This window comes from Anabrus simplex, chromosome 1 (assembly GCF_040414725.1).
Source record: "Anabrus simplex isolate iqAnaSimp1 chromosome 1, ASM4041472v1, whole genome shotgun sequence".
Lineage (NCBI taxonomy): Eukaryota > Metazoa > Arthropoda > Insecta > Orthoptera > Tettigoniidae > Anabrus > Anabrus simplex.
In genome coordinates, this window is record NC_090265.1 from 323,770,339 (window position 1) to 323,792,891 (window position 22,553).

Genomic DNA, 22,553 nt, shown 5'->3' on the forward strand with positions numbered 1-22,553 from the left:
TCTAGCTATGGTAGAGAGTATAACGTGCTGTGCTGGTTCGATTCATTAAATTTGGGGCTTAAATACAAAATGTTAAATATCTCGAAAACGGTACGTCGTAGAGCAAAACGGACAAATTTTTTCTGCCTACCACGTAGCTTCGCAGTATCAGGAACACGATAGCATAAGAAAAAGTAGTTTAATTATGAGATCAACGGTTCGGTTCCTACTTAGGCCCTTTGGCATTGACGGCTATCTAATTCTACAAGATGGTGGCTGCTCTTATGAGCCAGCTTAAGGGTGCTTGCACAAGATGGCTGCTTCTCTTATGAGACGTCCTAGGGATGCTTGCGCAAGATGGCGGACACAAAATGATGGCTATACATAGCTCCTTATGAAACGGCTTAAGAGCGCTTGTACAAGATGGCTGCTATACATAGGCTCTTATGAGACTCCCTAGGGCTGCTTGCGCAAGATAGCAGCGAGAAGATGGTGACTATACACAGCTCCTTATGATACGGCCTAGGGGTGTTCCTGATACTGCGAACCTAGGCATTTGGCGGAAAAATTTTGTCCGTTTTGCTCTACGATGCACCGTTTTCGAGATATTTAACATTTTGCGTTTAAGCTTCAAATTTAATGAATCGAACCGGCACGGCACGTTATACTGTCTACCATAGCTAGACCTGATCATGTTACAAAAACTTGCTTCAATACAAGCTAAAACAGAGCAAATGCCAAAGGGAATAAGTAGGAACCGAACCGTTGATCTCATCATTAGACTATGTTTTTCTTATGCTATCATGTTGCTCATACTGCGAACCTACGTAATACATTTTGTCCGTTTTGCTCTACGATGCACCGTTTTCGAGATATTTAACACTTTGCATTTAAGCCCCAAATTTAATGAATCGAACCGGCACGGCACGTTATACTGTCTACCATAGCTAGACCTGATCATGTTACAAAAACTTGCTTCAATACAAGCTAAAACAGAGCAAATGCCAAAGGGCCTAAGTAGGAACCAAACCGTTGATCTCATCATTAGACTATGTTTTTCTTATGCTATCATGTTCCTCATACTGCGAACCTACGCATTGGGCAGAAAAATTTTGTCCGTTTTGCTCTACGATGCACCGTTTTCGAGATATTTAACATTTTACATTTACGCCCCAAATTTAATGAATCGAACTAGCACGGCACGTTAGCCTCTAAGCTAGCTTTCTTGATAAGAGCAGCAGCCATCTTGCACAAGCGCCTTTAAGGCGTCTCATAAGGAGCCATGTATAGCCGCCATCTTGCGCAAGCATCCCAAGGGAGTCTCATAAGAACCTATTTATTGCAGCCATCTTGCGTAAGCACCCTTAAGGAGTCATGTATAGCCGCCATTTTGTGCAAAATTCAAATTTCCCGCGGGAGGAGGAAGAGGCCCCTGGGAAGGCCCCCCGGGAGGAGGAGAAGCAGGAGGAACGGGCCCCAGGGAGCCGGAGGTGGAGGTGGCGGCAGAACCCTTGATTTATACTACTAAAGAGCGAAAGGAGCAACACCGTATACGAATGAAGGAATAGTGGACCAACATTAAAGCTCGAAGGAAACAGTTGAAATTACATGGTCCTTAGTTGGCCGAAACGAAACAATAATAATAATAATAATAATAATAATAATAATAATAATAATAATAATAATAATAATAATAATAATAATAATAATAATGCGGTACTGATTTTACGTCCCAGTAATTACTACTAATAAATCTACCGACATGAAGTTTGCCTGTTCGAGCACCTTTAAATATAACTGAACAGACCCGAGATGAAACCCGGCAAAATGGGCTCAGAAAGCTAACGTTTTACCGCCGGAGCAACTCAGCCCGGCAAAACACACTTTAATTTTATTTATTTATTTATTTATTTATTTATTTATTTATTTATTTATTTATTTATTTATTTATTTATTTATTTATTTATTTATTTATTTATTCTTTTGCAAGTTGCTTTACGTCGCACCGTCACAGATAGGTCTTATGGCGACGATGGAACAGGGAAGGCCTAGGAATGGGATGGAAGCGAACGTGACCTTAATTAAAGTACAGCCCCAGCATTTGCCAGGTGTGAAAATGGGAAACCAAGGAAAACCATCTTCAGGGCTGCCGACAGTGGGGTTCGAACCCACTATCTCCCGGATGCGAGCTCATAGCTGCGCGCTCCTAAGTGCACGGCCAGCTCGCCCGATATATTATTATTATTATTATTATTACTGATGAACGACTAACAAAAAGAATATGAAATTTTATTCAATCTAAGGCAGCAAGGCCGAGATGGTTCCAGGAATGCGAAAAAGATCTGAGGCAGATTGGTATTTCATACCAAGAAATTCATGACAGGAACGCATTCCGAAGATTGGTGAACAACTATCAAGTTTTCAAAATGGCATCAACTTCCAGAAGACGGAAAGGGCCTTTGTCTGAAGAGCATAAACAGGCACTCGTCGCTGGGCTCAGAAGATACTGGCAGGAAGTCAAAGCCGGAACAAGAACAAGACCTAGACATTAAAATGGAGTTGGTTGTTACCACGCAGTCCATAGAGGCTCAACTCGATGTATTAAAAAATTATTATTATTATTATTATTATTATTATTATTATTATTATTATTATTATTATTATTAATGATGATGATGATGATGCTTGTTGTTTTAAGGGACCTAACATCGAAGGTCATCGGCCCATTATTATTATTATTATTATTATTATTATTATTATTATTATTATTATTATTATTATTATTATTATTTTGGTGGCGGGTTGTCAGAATCCTTAAAAATAAAAACCACTACTCAGAGAGGTATCGTGTATTACTATCCACTGAATTTATTAAAATACGATTTGCAGATATTTACAAGATCATAGTTTGCAACAAGCGACAAATTTCTGTAAAAGTGACAAACTGGACCGCTTGTATACCTGCGGCTCGAATATCGGTATTTACCTAAACTGTAGTTTTTCCAGAATATCGACGCTAACTCCAGGTAAATATTGGAGTTGTGGTAGTAAGAGTAGTATTGGAGTCTAATCTTACACAAATACAAAGAGCACGTGGTTCACCGCCTCATCAACCTGCTGACCTTAGTCTGACCTTCTGAGTTCAAGTTTATGAGTTCGATCCTGGCTCCGTCCAGTGGCGCTGAAATAAGTCAACCTCGTGTCGGTAGATTTACCAGCACGTAAAATAACACCCGCGAGACAAAAGTTTCGGCACTTCATCGTCCCCGAAAACTTTTTTTTTTTCAATTTGCTTTACGGCGCACAGACACAGATTGTTCTTACGGCGATGAGATAGGAAAGGGCTGGGGGTGAGAACGAAGTGGCCGACGCCCTACAGCCCCGGTATTTGCCAGGTGTGAAAATGGAAAATCACGGAAAACCATCCTCAGGACTGCTGACAGTGGGGTTCGAACCCACTATCTCCCGAATGCAAGTTCACAGCTGCGCGACCCTAACCGAACTAAATCAAGGCCCCGCCAACTATCTTCCCAGTCCTAATTCTCTCACATCCTTCCGTCGTCATAACTTTGTGTGTGTTAGTCTGACGTTGGACCGCTGGCAAAATTAATAATATAAAGAACTGTGCTGTTCTGCAGCTACAGCTGCAGGCTTTGACGTAAAATATTTACCGTGTGATAGGCATTATCGCAACAAAGTATCTAGTCAGAGTGGGTTCAATATTGTATTTCTTAATTACAAACAAATTTACATATCTTTAGAATTATGATTCCAAATCATTTTCCCCCCTGGGGCAGTAGATGTGTTCGGATGGGCTCCAGTAGAGCAAAACACGTTTCACGACGCTTAACTTCGAGACACTCCCGATTAGCTTTTCGACGCTCGATGTTGGTGATTTTGGACATTTTGGAATGCTGAAAAGCCACTCTATTCTCTCGAATACGTTTTCGAAAATTTTGAAGGCTTTTATTTTTCATTATGTCGCGACATTTTGCGAAAGAAATAATTTTTTTCACACTTCTAGGCACCGCGGTTTTAACAAATGTTCACTATGTGATTTTATTTTGCCATACACGTGTATTAGCTACTTAGACGAATCGAGGAACAGCTCATACGACGTTCTACCACGTCGAAACGCAGAGCTACACCATTTGTTAACCGCGTGGCACGGATGGGAACACTATTTTTTTTTTTTTTTTTTTGCTAGGGGCTTTACGTCGCACCGACACAGATAGGTCTTATGGCGACGATGGGACAGGAAAGGCCTAGGAGTTGGAAGGAAGCGGCCGTGGCCTTAATTAAGGTACAGCCCCAGCATTTGCCTGGTGTGAAAATGGGAAACCACGGAAAACCATTTTCAGGGCTGCCGATAGTGGGAACACTATTGTGTCACTCGATGACGTCATACAGAGGTCAGACTCTTGTTGCTAGATACATTGGTCCTTCTTCATTAGAATGAGATATTGAACACTGTCATAGCAAATGTTGTCTAGAAATTATTTTGATCTGAAAATACTTGGCTAACCCTCATCGGCCCAATTAGAGTTCCAAATCTACAGCCGCGTTCTTAATAAATAAATAAATAAATAAATAAATAAATAAATAAATAAATAAATACATTATCATTATAGACTGTTATGCCTTTCAGCGTTCAGTCTGCAAGCCTCTGAGAATTTACTAAACGTCGCCACAATCCTCGATTTGCAACTAGTGTTGTGCCCTCATTTAGTTCTATACCTCTTATCTTTAAATCGTTAGAAACAGAGTCTATTAATCGTCGTCTTGGTCTCCTTCTACTTCTCTTACCCTCCATAGCAGAGTCCATTATTCTCCTAGGTAACCTATCCTCCTCCATTCGCCTCACATGACCCCATCACCGAAGCCGGTTTATGCGTACAGCTTCATCCATCGAGTTCATTCCTAAATTAGCCTTTATCTCCTCATTCCGAGTACCCAATAAAAAAATAAAATAAATAAAAAGGTTAATGCTAGCCTCTTGCAGCCCTTAGCCTATAACATGGAGTCTCGGACGATTCTGGAGGCATCTGCCGTGTATCGGATCATGTGTGTTAGTGTGGTGGAGGGTAGTGTTGTGTGTGAATTGCAGGAATACTGGAATACCCAATCCCCGAGCCAAGGGAACTAACAGTTTAAGATTAAAATTCCTTGACCCGGCCGGAAATCGAACCCGGGACCAAGATAATGACCATTCAGCCATTAAACTGGGAATCTTAATTTGGAACTTGTCCCAGGAATTTGGTACTCGTCTACCACAGGCGTATTACAGTACTTAGGACTAGTGCAGCATGGAGAAATCAAATCATTCCAACTTCATTTGTTAGTCCACCTACTCAACGATTGCACAGCTATTAGATATAGGTGTTTAGTCATATAACCTCCAGCATAACAAGATATCAAAATACACAGGAAATGCATTTCAGATAAGCTGTCATATCCTGGCTAAACTCAGTCGTAAAGATTACAGTCGTCTATATTGAGGAAGAAACGAAAATAAGTCATTTTAAGTTCGTCAGTCCGGAAGTGTATTTTTATCAGATACACCTTGTTTACACATTGCGCTAACCTTCTTCAGAGAAGCGAACCCAAATAAATTGGAAGAAAGTGGCACAGCCCGAAACTGTAAACGCATCGCTAATATTGTGCTTGATTGTCAGCGTAGTGGCCTTCAATTCATAGAGTCCCGGGTTCATTCTCTGGTTCGGGGACTGATTTTTTGTGTTAGTCTTAATAAACATCCTCACTTTCATTCAATACACCACACTACCAGAAATATGTAGATGTGAATATGTACCTCCACATAAAATTGGTGTCAGGAAAGGCATCTCGTAGTAAAACTCGAATCAATCTACACGTACCGCGAACCCAAGTAATTCGGAAAGGACAGAATGATAATAATAATAATAATAATAATAATAATAATAATAATAATAATAATAATAATAATAATAATTTCGTGTGGCTATTTCTAGCCGAGTACAGCCCTTGTAAGGCAGACCCTCCGTTGAGGGTGGGCGGCATCGGTGTGCGAGTGGTGCGTGAGTTGCGGGGATGTTGGGGACAGCACAATCGCCCGGCCCCGGGCCACTGGAATTAACCAATGAGGTTAAATTCCCCGACCCAGCCGGGAATCGAACCCGGAACCCTCTGAACCGAAGGCCAGCACGCTGACCATTCAGCCAACTAGTCGGATGATGATAATGATGATGATAAGTTTATTGTGGAAGTCCGATTTTTAATGTATGTTTATAAACAGATGCCTTTCTGCAGAAGTGAGCAGTCAAGGGCCAAACAGGCTACAACCTGGTATTAGAAGCGTAGGCAAACGCTGTTGATAGCTCTCAAGTGTGTAAGGGACAAAAGCAAGTGTTCCGGTACAACTCAAAGGCTGCCGGCTGGGGATCCAATGACCGTGGCGACTAAAGAGCCTACGACTACCCTACTTTCTACGACAGAAAATCTATACTGTGTTCTTAGACGAGGGTGTTTCAACTTCGAAAGCCCAAAATTTGAGTGGTGGGCCGCAAAAGTTATTTGACTTTCTAATGAAAAATTGTGGTAAATGGACATACAAGAAATTTAAAATGTATGGATACTGTACATTTCACAAAAAGACCTTTTCAAAATAAGATTCGAAGTACTTCTCTTTCATTTATTCATGTACAGTCAATTTCCCCAAGTCTGTAGCAGTATTTCAGTATAAAGAACACAAAAAAGATATTCTAGCTTGAACTAAATCTCTAAAATTATTACGTGGTTAGTAAGCAGGAAGATCGCCTCTGTAGTGTAGTGGTTAGCGTGATTAACTGCCACCCCCAGAGGTCCGGGTTCGATTCCCGGCTCTGCCACGAATTTGAAAACTGGTACGAGGGCTGGAACGGGGTCCACTCAGCCTCGGAAGGTCAACTGGGTAGAGGTGGGTTCGATTTCCACCTCAGCCATCCTGGAAGTGGTTTTCCGTGGTTTCCCACTTCTCCTCCAGGCAAATGCCGGGATGGTACCTAACTTAAGGCCACGGCTGCTTCCTTCCCTCTTCCTTGCCTATCCCTTCCAATCTTCCCATCCTTCCACCAGGCCCCTGTTCAGCATAGCAAGTGAGGCCGCCTGGGCGAGGTACTGGTCATTCTCCCCAGTTGTATCTCCCGACCCAAAGTCTGAAGCTCCAGGACACTGCCCTTGAGGCGGTAGAGGTGGGATCCCTCGATGAGTCCGAGGGAAAAACCGACCCTGGAGGGTAAACAGATTAAGAAGAAGAAGCAGAAGAAGAAGAAGTAAGCAGGAAAAACAAGTGGATTTCACATTAAAATTGAAAACAACATTCATTTCACGTAAGTAGCATACGTACTGATGTATAATAGTTACAAGAACATGTAGTATAAAATTAAAAAATAAACTTGAACACCGAACGTGAACTCCATTGCAGCTGTGGACTAACTCATTTACCATTTGGGGTGGGCCGATACGGGAATGAAGCGATGAATCAAAGTATCCCAAAAGCATAGTTTCGTTCGTTTTATCAGATCGACCTATGATATCTTTTTGTCCGCAGTCAACTCAGAGCTCGCCGTTTCTTCGGTACTATACATTGTAATAAAACATTATATAGATAAAGGCCTCCATGGCTCAGACGGCAGCGCGTCGGCCTCTCACCGCTGGATACTGTGGTTCAAATCCCGCTTACTCCATGTGAGATTTGTGCTGGACAAAGCGGAGATGAGACAGGTTTTTCTCCAGGTACTCCAGTTTTCCCTGTCATCTTTCATTCCAGCACCAGTCTCCATTATCATTTCATATCATCTATCATACATCAGTTTGGGAGTGGCGACCCCATCGTACTAATAACCTATATATGATTCATTCATCACATCCCTGCCCCGGTCAAAGACTGGAAAACAGGTTGCAGTTTTTCATTTATATAGATAAAGGCATGAGACTAAGCAAAACAAAAACTGAATACATTCCGTGTGGGCGAACTGGACTGGACTGGTACATATCCAAGGGTAACCTGTGCCAATGACAGAAAATGTCAGATATCTTGGTTCAGTGGTGCAGAATGATGGTGAAATAGGAGTTGAGATCATCAAAACAGTCCAATCTGGATGGTTATTTTTTATTTTATTTTAAAAAATGCTGTTTGTTCGGGGCGTTGACCTATAGAGATCTTTTGCCCCTACTTGCACCATATGATATGAACCTGCGTGTAATTGGAACGCGGAAGTGTCGAGTGTTGAATGTGAGGAAAGGAGCGTTAAGGACGGCACAAAGACCCAGTCGCCAGGCCAGGGATATTAATCATTTAAATTAAAAAACCCTGACCCGGCCGGGAATCGCAACCGGGGCCGCCAGGTCTGGATGGTACACATGGAGAACAGCTACGAGAGTCCTGTGTGACAAGAGGATACCACCAAATCTCAAAGGTCTTGTTTATAAGAGGATGTTTAGTCCTGCCTTGGTATATGGTTTGGAAACAGTACCAATGACAGAAGCCTCTGAGAAAAAGCTGGAGGTGGTAGGAATGAAAATGCTGCGATAGGCATGCGGCGTGTCAAGGAAGAATAGAATCAGAAATGAAACTAGGCTATATGGGGCTAGATAAAGGTGCAAAGCAAAAGCAAAAAGCAAAGTCACCGCCGTACAGACCATGAAGGCCTTTGGAGTGGTGGATGGTAAAGGCTTCCACTATCCTTAAACTCGGCACTTTGTGGGGTCGAGTGGTTGACCAGAGTGCAGACCCCGGCTGCCTTTGTTCCCAGGAATTAACCTGGTACTCATTTTTGGTCTAGGACAGGGCCTCTCAAACGCCCAAAAACTCACGCGTGCAAACTGAGGCGCAGAGGTCCTGTGCACAGTGCATCGGTCCCACTCGGCTCGGCTCAACTCGGCTCGGATTTGGAGCGCTACGGAGCAAGTGAGGAAGAGGGAGACAGGCGGAGCGAGTGCGACAGGCGTGGGAAAAGAGAGAGACGACGCTATTGCTCCAAATCGAGGATTGGGGTCTGCACTCTGGTCAATCAAGCGAAGTCGTCTTTTGCACCGTGCGCAGCGCTATGCACTGGTGCATGCACTCTGAGAGGCCTGGGTGTAGGCTGAGTGAACCTCAGGGCCATATGCACCTCCGGAAATGGAAATCTCGTTTCTTAATTTTTTCGACTTCTCACTGGGAATCGAACCCACGTCCTCCCGGAAGCAAAGGAAAGGGGGGACTCGTAAGAGATGGAAAGACTCTGTTATCTCGAATTTCAAAGAACTGGAGTTGGAGAAGGACCTAGTATTCAACACAAAAAGAATTAAGGAGACGGATCCGCATCAACGACCCCGCATGTCAGCGGGACTAATCATGTTGAAGAAGAAGAAGAAATTTAAATGACTTTTCGGGTCACAAGAAAAACGCGTAGCGGCCGCCAGTCGGAAACTTCTTATTTATTATTATTTCTTTACTACTTGTTTAACATCGCACTAACATATCGAAGGTTTTTCGGCGACAAAACGATGAGAAAAGTCTAGGATCGGGAAGATAGCGGTCGTGGCCTTAATTAAGGTACAGCCCCAGAATTTGCCTGGTGTGAAAATGGGAAACCACTGAAAATCATCTTCAGGGCTGCCGATAGTGGCATTCGAACCCACTAGCTCCCGAATGCAACCTCACAAGCCTAACCGCACGGCTAAGTCACTCGGTCCAGAAACTTCTTTCTAAAGGCGCAATTATGATGAAAATGACGCAAATTAGAGGACTTCTGTTCACTACAGAGCTATTTCCTGACGTCCCAGTGAAGCGAGATAATACTCATTGAGACTGGTCACAAAGATACCAAACCAGCTGTCAAGGTGCGGTTCGTGTAATAATATGGCGGAAGTGTTTTGAGTTAGCAGACTGCACTGTGGCTGTGAGAACTCTAGTACAACGAAAGTAGCAAGTTTAATTCCCATGGAAAGAATCTTGGTCCATTGTTCGCTGTGACACAAGTGTAACAGGTGAAAGTCATCACACGCGCTTAGAGCAGCACGTAAGGTGTAAACACCGTGCCAAGTAGGAGCAGAGAGAGTTTGGGGGAGTGAGGCCTCTGTGTGCTGTTGTTTGTCAACATCCTCGCAACTGTAGCTGAAACACGAAGGGAAAGAGCCCAGCTCGATAGCTATAGTCACTTAAGTGCGGCCAGTATCTAGTATTCGGGAGATAGTGGGTTCGAATCCCACTGTCGGTAGCCCTGAAGATGGTTTTCCGTGGTTTCCCATGTTCACACCAGGCAAAGGCCACGGCCACTTCCTTCCCATTCCTAGTCCTTTCCTGTCCCACCGTCGCCATAAGACCTAAGTGTGTCGGTGCGACGTAAAGCAACTTGTAAAAAAAAGTGAAGGGAAAGAGTGCTGAGTGAGAATTTGGAATAACAGAGGGCCACTTAACCTTACTGCAATGCCACTGGGGTCGCAACAGTACAAGAAGCACGCAAGTAAAGGTGTTGCCTAGCCGAGGCGACATAAGCGACCCCAGTCAAAAGGCAGCAGGTTGCAACATACATGAACCTTCAAACAGTAGCCTGTAACAGCAAACGGGACGAGAAAAACTGACTAATGTGCCGTTCACATCGCGAGCCGTCTCAATTTTATTGTGTAAGACTTGGGCGTGTTGGACAGCATGGTTCCGTCCCACGAGTTCCATTCTCGTGAGTTCCTAAAACAAATTGCTTAGGAAAAACGTCCCATGAGTTCCTACCGCGTATTCACGCCTGAGTAAATACGCTAATGAGTCCCACTAGTTCCGAATGTCTCTGGAAAACCCAGCTGTCAGTTCTGAGGTTTGACCGGTTAATAATAGTACGACGCGGCCTCTCACCACTGGATACCGTGGTTCAAATCCCGGTCACTCCATGTGAGATTTGTGCTGGACAAAGCGGAGGCGGGACAGGTTTTTCTCCGGGTATTCCGGTTTTCCCTGTCATCTTTCATTCCAGCAACACTCTCCATTCTCATTTCATAGCATCTATCATTCATTAATATAAATCACTTTGGGAGTGGCGACCCCATAGTAATAACAGCCTATATCTGATTCATTCATTACATCCCTGACCCGGTCAAAGACTGGAAAATAGGTTGTAGGTTTTCATTTGTTTGTGTCTTTGAGTGGAGCATATAAACATGGAGTTCACAACTAGCATTAAAGGAAACCAAATTTTGATATTTAATGCTTACCATTTTTATAAGAAACGCAACAACAAATCAAGTGAAGTGTGGATTGGTGCTGCAAAACCATGTGCCGGAAAAGTGATTTTAAAAAATCGGGAATTTATTAAAGGAGTGGACCTTGATTGTGTTCCTGATGTGGCCAGCGTTGAAGTGTTCAAGGCAGCTTCCGTGGCCAGGAAAAGAGCTCGCGAGGAGAATAACACTTCAGTCTCACAGGTAAGGATAATTCATATAACTTTATTATTGCTTCTCTTTATTTATTTTTTACAAGCTATTTTAGTAACCAAATACAGAAAATGAACATACGGTTGTTGGACTTTTGAACCACTTTAAATTATTATATAATAATAATTTCGTGTGGCTATTTCTAGCCGAGTGCAGCCCTTGTAAGGCAGACCCTCCGATGAGGGTGGGCGGCATCTGCCATTTATAGGTAACTGCGTGTTATTGTGGTGGAGGATAGTGTTATGTGTGGTGTGTGAGTTGCAGGGATGTTGGGGACAGTACAAACATCCAGTCCCCGGGCCATTGGAATTAACCAATTAAGGTTAAAATCCCCGACCCCGCCGGGAATCGAACCCGGGACCCTCTGAACCGAAGGCCAGTACGCTGACCATTCAGCCAACGAGTCGGACAATTATTATATTTAAGGCTAAGATTACAACATGAATGATTAAATAATATAATATTTATCTTCATCTAATATGCTTAGGAATAATATCACTACGCTTAGGGATCTAATATGATTCATGTGATATGCTTACTAAACAATTTGTTTTTGCTATTTGTTTTACGTCGCACCTACACAGATAGGTCTTATGGTGACGATGGTACAGGAAAGGCCTAGGAGTGGGAAGAAAACGACCGTGGCCTTAATTAAGGTACAGACCCAGCATTTACCTGGTGTGAAAATGAGAAACCATGGAAAACCATCTTCAGGGCTGCTGACAGTGGGGTTCGAACCCACTATCTCCCGGATGCATGCTGACAGCTACGCGACCCTAACCGCACGGCCAACTCGCCCGGTAACAATTATTGTAATTTAACAATATTGCAATAATTAATTACATAATTGCAAGCGGTAAAGTGAACCATTCTAACGCCCCATATATATATATATATATATTTCAGATATACGACGAAGAGTTCGGACACTTGGATCAGACAGGATACGAGTTAGTGACTCGAATGCCTCAGTTCCAAAGTTTAATAAGTTCATTGTACAGACAGAGGAGTAAAGCACAAGGACTGCAGAAAGAACCAATGCATCGAGATGAAGTAAATTTAGCTGAAGAAACTCTATGTATACCCGATGGCACAAACTTCTTATTTGACGTATGTGAAGGTGACAGATTATTGATTTTTGCGAGCCCTAGAGGCAAAGAAATATTGAAAAAAAAAAAAAAAAAAAGAACCTTAATGGACGGGACATTTACGAGTGTCAGTAAGCAGTTCTGTGAAGTGTACACCATTCATGTACACTTGGGAAGCAACAAAGAGGAGATAAATGCAACGCCTGCTGTTTTCGCACTGCTTCCAAACAAAAATAAAGCCACTTATGTTCGCCTCTTCAAAAAAAAATCCTTGATGTAATACCTGAATGGTCGCCTGAAATAGTAAACTTTGGAGCTGTCAAAGCGATAGAAGAAGTATTTCCAAGAGTCCAAGTGCAAGGTTGTTTTTTCCACTTAAGCCAAAGTATTTGGAGTAAAGTGCAATAAATTGGGGTTTTGGGTATGTATCAAACTAGCCAGGATATCAGAAACACCATCAGGCAATGTAGTGCACTTGCATTCCTCAAACCAGAAAAAGTAGAAGATGGTTGGCTACACATTCATAGCACGGCCCCGGACAATGAAAAAGTGAATCGAGTTTTTTGATTACTTTGTCGAGCAATGGCTTGAAAACGTGCATATTCCGATTGAAATGTGGAATTGCCATGGGAAGAGGCATAGAACGAATAACTCTGTAGAGGGTTGGAACCATAAGCTGAATTTGAAATGCGGGAAACCACATCCCCGTGTAAGAGACTTGGTGTTGTGTTTGAAGAAGGAGACTCAAAATTCAGACGAGAGAATTATGCGGGCAGAGTTGAATTTGAAAGCCACAAAAAGGAAAAGAAAATATGTTGCAATGGTTGACAGAATCGAAAAAGCAACTCAACAGTTTGAAGAGACCGGTGATTTAACAGTATTTTTAAAAAATGTTTCTTTTGCTGTACATATTGATTAGAGTATAAAGGGAATAATAATTCAGTTAAAAGATCAATTTGACGAAGCTACGTGCTGATTACTAAGTGACTTGTAAATAAGATTTTATAAAAACAGTTCAAAGACGAAGGCACATGCTGATATAGATACTGACAAGGCGAAAGCTGCTTATGGGAACTACCGGTCCATGGCGTCCGTCTCCCTCTGTTAGAGGAACCAGTTCATTAAAGAGGGCACGCACTCCCGGCTGGCGCTAACAATGGACCTTATTTGTTTCAGTAATAAACAAATGAATACAATTTTGCTATAGAAAACTAAACTGAAACTCGCTCAGGTAGTGTTCGGAACTGGCGAGACTCGCTCAGGTAGTGTAATTTATTGGCAGATAGCTAATCCGCGAAAGGACTCGGAACTGGCGGGAATCGGAACTCATGGGAGGACACGGGACAGCATAGATAGGATGACTGAAGGAAGGAATGAGGGACAAGACAGTCAAAAGTGGGGGGGACATTCCACAATTTTGGTAGACAGCTACATTTTTAGCAGTAATTTTAAAGCGACAAAAATTTTAATTTAGCAGTGATTTTAAAATGACAAATATTTTAACATTTTCAAAAGCATTGTGTTGCCAGTCTCTCTCTTTTATGACTGAAGTAATAACAGAGAAAAATACATTTGACACATTTTTGTTGTACAATGTATTTTCCACCCTTCATCCTTCATCGACGTCTTCTTGTGAAGTGTCTTGTGGACATTACTTCGATCAGGAGATGAGTATTGCGTGTTGGTTTCCCACTTTACATTTTACGCACATGCGCGTTTACTTTCCCTTTTGCCTTTCTTTTTAGTGACTAAGTAGAAGTACAGTCACCACCAGGGCCCGGATTTTGATGACCTAAACTGTTTAAAAAATATCCCATAAATATCCAAATGTCCCATAAAATGACCCGAAAACTTAAAAAAAAATGACCTAAAAATTTGAATGAAACCGACATAATTTCATCACACAAAAATGCAAACAGACTACGTCATTGTATATTGAAATGATTTTAATATGTATCTAATATACTTTAAGTATTATTTGACAAATACGAATTATTTGCACACAAATACTGGTTATTATTTCAGTCTATTGTTTGGCACTCCAAGTTCTGTGTTCTTTTCTTCAAGGAAAATAACAGTTCATGGTATGTGGAACTTATGGCTGCAGCATCAGAGGAACAAAAAAGAGAGAATGTCGCAGTTAGACACTTTATCGGGTTAGAGGTAATAAGAAAAATGTGCACTTACAGTACATAACAGGCTTACCTCACTCCGCGTTTCAGTAGATGACCGTGACCATTTGTAGATTCTCACAGGAAAAAGAACGACGAATGTCGACCAGCATGTTTTTGTATTTTTTTTTTTTTTTTTTTTTTTGCTAGTTGCTTTACGTCGCATCGACACAGATAGGTCTTATGGCGACGATAGGACAGGGAAGGGCTAGGAAGGAAGCGGCCGTGGCCCTTAATTAAGGTACAGCCCCGGCATTTGCCTGGTGTGAATATGGGAAACCACGGAAAACCATTTTCAGGGCTGCCGACAGTGGGGTTCGAACCTACTATCTCCCGAATACTGGATACTGACCGCACTTAAGCGGCTGCAGCTATCGAGCTCGGTAAAGGCTCCTTTCAACGTCTACGAATGCTATTGGAGCATACTTGAAGTGCACTAAATCACTGGATGTAAGTTCCTCTTCAATGCCAGTAATGCTGAAATCTTCACCCGGCCAAATCCCAGTGATGGAGTACAAAACGTTAAAACCCGAGTTCTTGTCAAGAACACGTTTAGTTTGACACTGCCACACCAGATTCGCCACGAATGCATTTTCGTCTGTGGCTGTTCTGACTAAATTTATCATTTTTCTAGAGCCACGCCTCTCTCCTGAAGACGTGTAATAATTGACGACAAGGAACTGATATGTGCTTTGATGCACGCTAGCTTTCCTTCCATTTGCGTAACCGAAAACAATTCTTGAGCCATCTGATCGGCCTTGGCATCTTGTACGTCGAAATAATCTATTACATGCTTCACTGTCTGAAAGCGGTCACAATAGTAAATACAGGCGTCGATCCACGTACCCCACCGTGTGATGCAAGGTTGCGGTGGTAATGGGATGTCCGGTGCTTGGGATCTGAAAAGTTCCCTGCGTGATGGAGCCTTAGTAAATACCTTCTTAGTTACGGATACAAGCTTGTCAACTTCAGGGAAATTTGATTTGACTTCTTCGGCCACTCTGTGAAAAGCGTGAGCTAAGCAGGTTACACGTACCATTTTTTTAAGTAAAATGCTTTCATTGCATTGGCATCTTTAACTATGTAAGGCGCTGCATCAGTCACAAAGAGCAGAACATCATCATACCTTACACCCTCAGGCCATAGTAGTCTCGTTGATTTATCGAAGAGGCGACATATTGTAGAATGGTTCGCAGATTGCAAAACTTCGGTCGTGAGCAAAAATATTTTTCCAGGTCTATCTACTTCTAACGTACCCACGATAACATTGGCAATGTAACGGCCATCTACATCACTGGTTTCTTCGATTGAAACGAATATTTTGTTTCCGCAGACTTCTCTGATAATCCTTATTGTGTCGTCATAGCATTGGGATACATAGTTCTTTCTCAGAGTAGACTCATCCGGAATTACACGGCCCGTATACCTTTCTAAGAAATCTCTCAGTTCAATATTGTTCAATTTCAAGAGTGGAATGTTCGAATAAACCAAAGGTTCACGCAAGTCTTTACAAAACACAGAGGAAGTATCGCCATCGGAGGATGACTGTGAGAGTAACAGTTGAGAAACTTTTCGCTTGCTACTATTTTGGACTCCACGTATGTGTTTCTCTCGACCGATATGTTGCTGAACGCTAAATCACCCATCTCCTGCCACTTTCACTTCACATATTTTGCAGAAAAGAATTTCACCATCGGTGATAAAAATATCCTCGTCGAATTCTGAAATTATTTGTTTGAAATGAACAGCCCTAGATGGCTTTAACTTCGGCATTTTAAATGCACTCGAAAAACAATCGCGGCCGATAACACAAATCCACTTAGCACACGTATGGTTGCACTGAGGTACTTAACCAGACTGGCATTACTGGGCCTACTGTTGTCTGTCTTCCTACCCCCTCGATTTTAACATCGCTCCCTGATTAGCTGCAAGCGCAGATGTGTCTCCTGGAATGTGGATGTTCGAAGAAATAAGGGTTGAACAACGTTTAAGATTATCATGTCTTCGTATTCATCCTCACTTTCATTTCCGTTAATATCCAGTACCAGACGCAAAAAGTGCATCATAAACCATTAAGAATGTGAGAAAATGACACAAAACGTATAAACTATTCTAATAAATTCCAAAAAATGACAAGATAATGACGTGAAAATCGAGAAAATGACCTAAAAATGAAATACTTAGAAAACTGACGAAACAATGCCTTAAAAATATGCATTTCTGTAATATGGGGGCCATGAACAGGATTTGCATATACGGTAAGTTAGCAATGTCTGTGGTGAACAATTTAAAAGATGACATGTCATCAGAATCCGGGCCTGGTCATCACTATCCGACACCGAAACCATTTGAAAAAACATAAAACTTAAATTAAAACATCAGTTAATACAACATGTCTATATGTTGACGCTCTTCGTGCTACAGAATGGCCACACACACCACACCACGCCACGCCACGCCACGGACTAACGGTAACTCGGAAGTCGGAAGGTACATCCGGAACGCATTACTAAAGATGCTATAAGCTGCTTCTTTGCACTTTGAAAGATCATAATGTTGGCAACGGTTGCGCTATGTTTAGTTGAAGCTAGATGGCAGGGCAGTTACGTATTGTGAAAATTCGTACCGATGAAAATAACACGAAAATTTGTACAGACAGAAACGAAACAATCGCAGGACAAATGACGTCCCGCGCGGGACATTTACACAATACATTAAAATGCGGGACGGTTGGTCACCCTAAACATAGGCTACCATGGGCGCCCGCAAGGGGGGGCAAGGGGGGGCACTTGCCCCCCCCCCCTGGAATTCTAAAAATGTTGATGTTCAATTGTTTAATATCATACCAGATTATTTCATAAACTGAAATTACTGACAGTCATCTAGCATGTGTTATAACTGGAAATTTCTGTAGACAATTTAATGTTGCTGACGTTATATTGGTTTTTATATTCAAGAAAATTGTTAATGTGCCACCCTCTGGAAAAGATCCTGCGGGCGCCCATGTAGGCTACAATCCTCTTGGCTCGGCGCCCGGGCCCGTAGGCCTAAGATGCCTGCTTGCTGTTTTATTTATTAAACCAGCTTATCGTGTGTTTGCAACAAAAACACACTGAGTCAGTTTTTGAGTTCGGACATGTTCACACTCCCCTATGCGAATTGTTCCGCTCTAAGTCGTACGAAGTCATTTTAGTTCAAGCATTTTCTAATTATAAATTTCTTGTTAAGTTTCAAGAGAGGAATTTTATTCAGGTGTAATATATCAATACAATTTCAACTACACAGTACTATTCTAAGATACTAAAAAAACATTGCACACGTTTAAAGGAAAACGTTCTTATTCTTCGGAGAGCAGACATTGCCCGTGAAAGATGTAAGGTTTTAGAACTGCTGTGTTTTGCTTGTAAACCCACGGTATAATACAGATCCATTGCAATTTGGCCTATGCCGACAACTTGGTCTTATTGAAAAATGGTGGTGAAAGCCTGCAATAACTTGGAACGTGAAAATAGGTGCAATGCGTATAATATGCAATTAACCCTTTCGAAGAGTAAACTGATGTCAATAGGTAAGAAACCTACGGGAACTGGGTGTCAGATTGGGAATAAAAAGCTAGAACACGTAGATAATTTAAAGTACCGTACTTTGGTAGTATAGGGAAGTGAAAACCGAGCGAGTTGGCCGTGTGGTTAGGATCGCGTAGCTGAGAACCTGCTTTCGGAAGATGGTGGGTTCAAATCCCACCGTCGGCAGCCCTGAAAATGGTTATCTATGGTTTCCCATTTACACACTAGGAAAATGCTGAAACTGTACCTTAATTAAGGACACGGCCGCTTCCTTCCCAAACCTAGCTCTTCCCCATCCCTGCATCGCCGAAAATCTTCAATGTGTTAGTGCGACATTAAACCACTAGGAGAAAAAAAAGGTAAGTGAAATTGAATTAAGGTCCAGGAAAGGTAATGCAGAGAGCTCGCAGTTGCGATTAACAATATTCTGTAAGAAAGATATCAGCTCCCGGAAGAAACTATCGTTACACCGGCCTGTTTTCAGACCAACTTTGCTTTACGGGAGTGAAGGCTGGGTGGACTTAAGATATCTTGTTCATAAGTTAGAAGTGATAGATATGAAAGTAGCGAGAATGATCACTGGTACAAACAGGTTGAAACAATGGCAGGTGGGTACTCGGAATGAGGAGATAAAGACTAAGGTAGGGATGAACTCGATTCATGAAGCTATATGCATAGAGATTGGGTTTACTCTGCTATCTATCTTTTGCACGTCTATGGCTGAGTTTTAATGAATTTTGGCGGGTAAACGCCAAATGTATCGCCAGGGATCTTTCAAACGCCGATATCACACGGCATGGAGTGTCGAATGGATATTTGTCCGCCCTTAAAAATTCCGACTACCTCTGCCGGGTTTGAACCCGCTATCTTGGGATCCGGGGAGATACACATTGCCACTGATCCACAGAGGCAGGGAGCCATCTCACCAGAGATGTATCTGATTTCAATAATAATAATAATAATAATAATAATAATAATAATAATAATAATAATAATAATAATAATAATAATAATAATAATAATAATAACTGCAAGAGACCCTAAGGTGCTAAAGCCTTTCTCTGTACGGATTTTCTCTAATGCGCTAGTAAATCCACTGACAAGAAGCTTCCTCGTTTAAACGTTCGTAAATGTGCACCGACTGGGCCAGGATTCGGCCCCGCAACGTAGAACAATGAAGGCTTGCGCGTGGGCAATTACCATACGCAGCCGATAATTCAGCCAATCTGGATCGTTTGTATGTAGTCGTCCTTATATGCTGAATTTGACACTTATTGTAGACGTGCCCAACCCAATTATAGGCCACAGTAATTCTGACTGTCGTTTGATGGGTTAGTCTTCGTAATTGCAGGAGCAATGCCATATAGCAGAATAGAATGATAGCATCTGTCAACTAATAACAACAGCCAGTCAACTATTGTTACTGCAGATTAGTTTTAGGAGCTTACGATGTAGTTTTCGTTTTCTTTCGGCACTGTGATATTAGGTCTCTCTCTCTCTCTCACACACACACACACACACACACACACACGCAAACACACCTTTGACTCCTTTCTTCCCCCTCATCTACTCACGGAGCTGATGGCCAATGCCCCAAGGACTTACAATAAACCAAAAACAACCACCATTACTATTGCATGTGTTAGTACTAACGTAAAACGCGTGCGTATGTTTGGCAGTAACCTGCTGTTTTTCTCGTCTAGACGGCTCAATCGGAGTGAATTCTGTAATCCTCAAGAGGTGATTAGATAGTGCCTGTGGCCAAGAGAAAGTTCGATGGTATGTCTTGCAGGTAGAGATCAGCTGAGATTCAGGGACTCTTCCACATGTTTAATCAAAAGTCACTAATACCCAGCTGTTATACAGAGAAAGTATTCCTATTTTAAAAATGGAATGTAAAGCGGCGCTATTTTTAAACTCTTGTATTTTAACGATACGAAATTATTAATGTCACCAATCACACGAAGTAAAAGCAAAGTCGTAGTTTCACGTGACTGTTGACATCGTATTCATTGCCACAGGACCTATAGATTCACGTAAAACCCGAACAATAGGGAAGTAAGTTTTTAAAAATTCCACATTCCAGATTCGAACCGTGGCCATCATGGTGAGAAACCAGTGAATATGCAGTTCGGCCATCAAGTTCTCAGTCAACTGAATGCAGATGAATACACAAGTTACATAAAGGCTGATATTACTAAATGACATTAATTTGATAGGCTCTGTTTTTACAAATATGTCACATTTCATTCTTGACGAAATGCTTCCTGCCTTGTGTTATCCATGGACATTCTTCTTCTCCCACCGCTTCATTCTTCTTTGTTTACAAGAGTGTGTATAGCTTTTTTCGATAAAAATCCGCTTTGTTTTCCATTTCATACATGATCCAAATCATTTTTAAGTTTTGGTGTTTGTACCTGGTGTAACAAAAATACCGTGCAAAAATGTAAGAATGGATTCCTCACATGTAGACAAGAAATACAAGTTCTATAAACATGAGTCCGGAAAAAGAATGTCGAACGCTGGCTGAATACAGAACTCAGGTCGTCGTGTCGTGGAGTTCTGGACACGTTTCAACATTGCTAAACTGCAATGGTGTTACAGCCCGAAAGCCTGTAGATTAGGAAGTCAGCACAACGAATTATCTCGGCCGTTATTCTCGGCTTTCAAGCCGGGGGCCGCGATCTCGCTGTCAGATAGCTCCTCCATTGTTCTAGCACAGGCAGAATGGACTTCGAACCAGCCCTCAGATCCAGATGAAAAGAATACTCAACTAACAGGGAACTGAACATGGGGCGTCTAGATAAGTCACTACCCCTAAACGGTGGGAGGGGCTTCAACATCTCCATTGTTCGAGTCCCAGTAAACGTAGCACTCGGTTCTAGCGTCTCGCGCTGTCTCTGAACTTTACTCTTCCTCAAATAAAACATGGAAGTGTTCTATATCGCAAATAAAATACGCTCACTTATATACTGCACATATATCACAGGAACGAGGTAAGAAGTACATTATTAATATTATTATTATTGTATGTATGTTTAGTCCTCAGCCCGAAGGCTGGTTGGATCCTCAACAGTTCCACCATCAGCTGTCATAGATGGCCTAGGCATCACTGAAGAGGCGTACTAGGGAAATGAGGAGTGAGGTAGTTTCCCGTTGCTTTCCTCGCCAAGCCAGAAGTTGCTATTACATATCAGTCTGCCAAGCCCACTGAAATGCATGCACTGGCTGACCCTATGAGCAATATTTTCACACCATTCATAGCAGGGACTGGCTGCAAAAGGAATGGCATTACTAGCATCACTCATACCTCAGTCACTTTCATTTTGTCCAAGCCAAGGATAAAGCTGAGACAGATCAATGAAAGTAACAAAATTGCTCTAGCCTATACCAGAAGACATAGTGCACTGTAAACACTAGGTCATTATTATTATTATTATTGGTCCACACACACATATACACTTACTTATGGGCGGCACTACCTGTGGATTAAGGGACTTCAACATCTCCATTGTTCGAGTCCTAGTAAACGTAGCACTCGGTTCTAGCGTCTCACCCTGTCTCTGAACTATACTGCGCAGAGGGACGTAAGGTAGATTATTTGCTACTGCGTATTTTTGTGGTGGTTGCCACTGTATATTATTGTTGTTATTATTATTATTATATTGATTTCCTTATCTTATGTTGCTTGAACACCAGGCGGACTCATTATTTTGGGATTTAGGTAAAAGGCCAAGTACTTTAGAGGCTATCGCTTACATGTACAATGGAACGCCTTCACGCAGATTTCTGTTTTTAATGGTTAGTACCCCACTGCGCTAGAGAGGGAGTGGAGGTGACTTACCTTGAGTGTAGGCAGCACGTGTGATGAGGGAAGCGGAGCACACCGACTATACCGAACAGTCCAACTAACCACCGCGTGGAGACTGAACAATTGAAGATCGCTCACTCTCACTTTTAACAGTGGGCGTCCCCCACCTACGGGCTGGCCAGCTGTAAGAGAAGGGGCGACCGTCCAATGAGCCATTCATCTAAGTCATAAACTTCAGTCTTTAATAACTAGAAACAAATTATTATTGCTATTACTATTATTACTGCAGGGTTTATTCTTTCTTCTTAATCTGTTTACCCTCCAGGGTCGGTTTTTCCCTCGGACTCAGCGAAGGATCCCACCTCTACCGCCTCAAGGGCTGTGTCCTGGAGCTTCGGGAATACAACTGGGGAGGATGACCAATCAATAAATCAATCAATACCGGTCTGCATTTAGGGCAGTCACCCAGGTGGCAGATACCCTATCCGTTGTTTTCCTAGCATTTTCTTAAATT

The 22,553-nt window shown here is 42.2% G+C and overlaps 1 protein-coding gene across 1 annotated transcript in view; it reads right to left on the reverse strand.

The window, feature by feature from the left end:
• Positions 1 to 22,148, reverse strand: part of LOC136865558 (putative fatty acyl-CoA reductase CG5065) — a 239,617-nt gene extending 217,469 nt beyond the window's left edge. Inside the window, exon 1 of the mRNA XM_067142415.2 lies at positions 22,073 to 22,148. The gene's annotated coding sequence lies outside the window, so the exon portion shown is untranslated. The remainder of the gene's footprint in view (positions 1 to 22,072) is intronic.
• Positions 22,149 to 22,553: the final 405 nt, after the last annotated feature.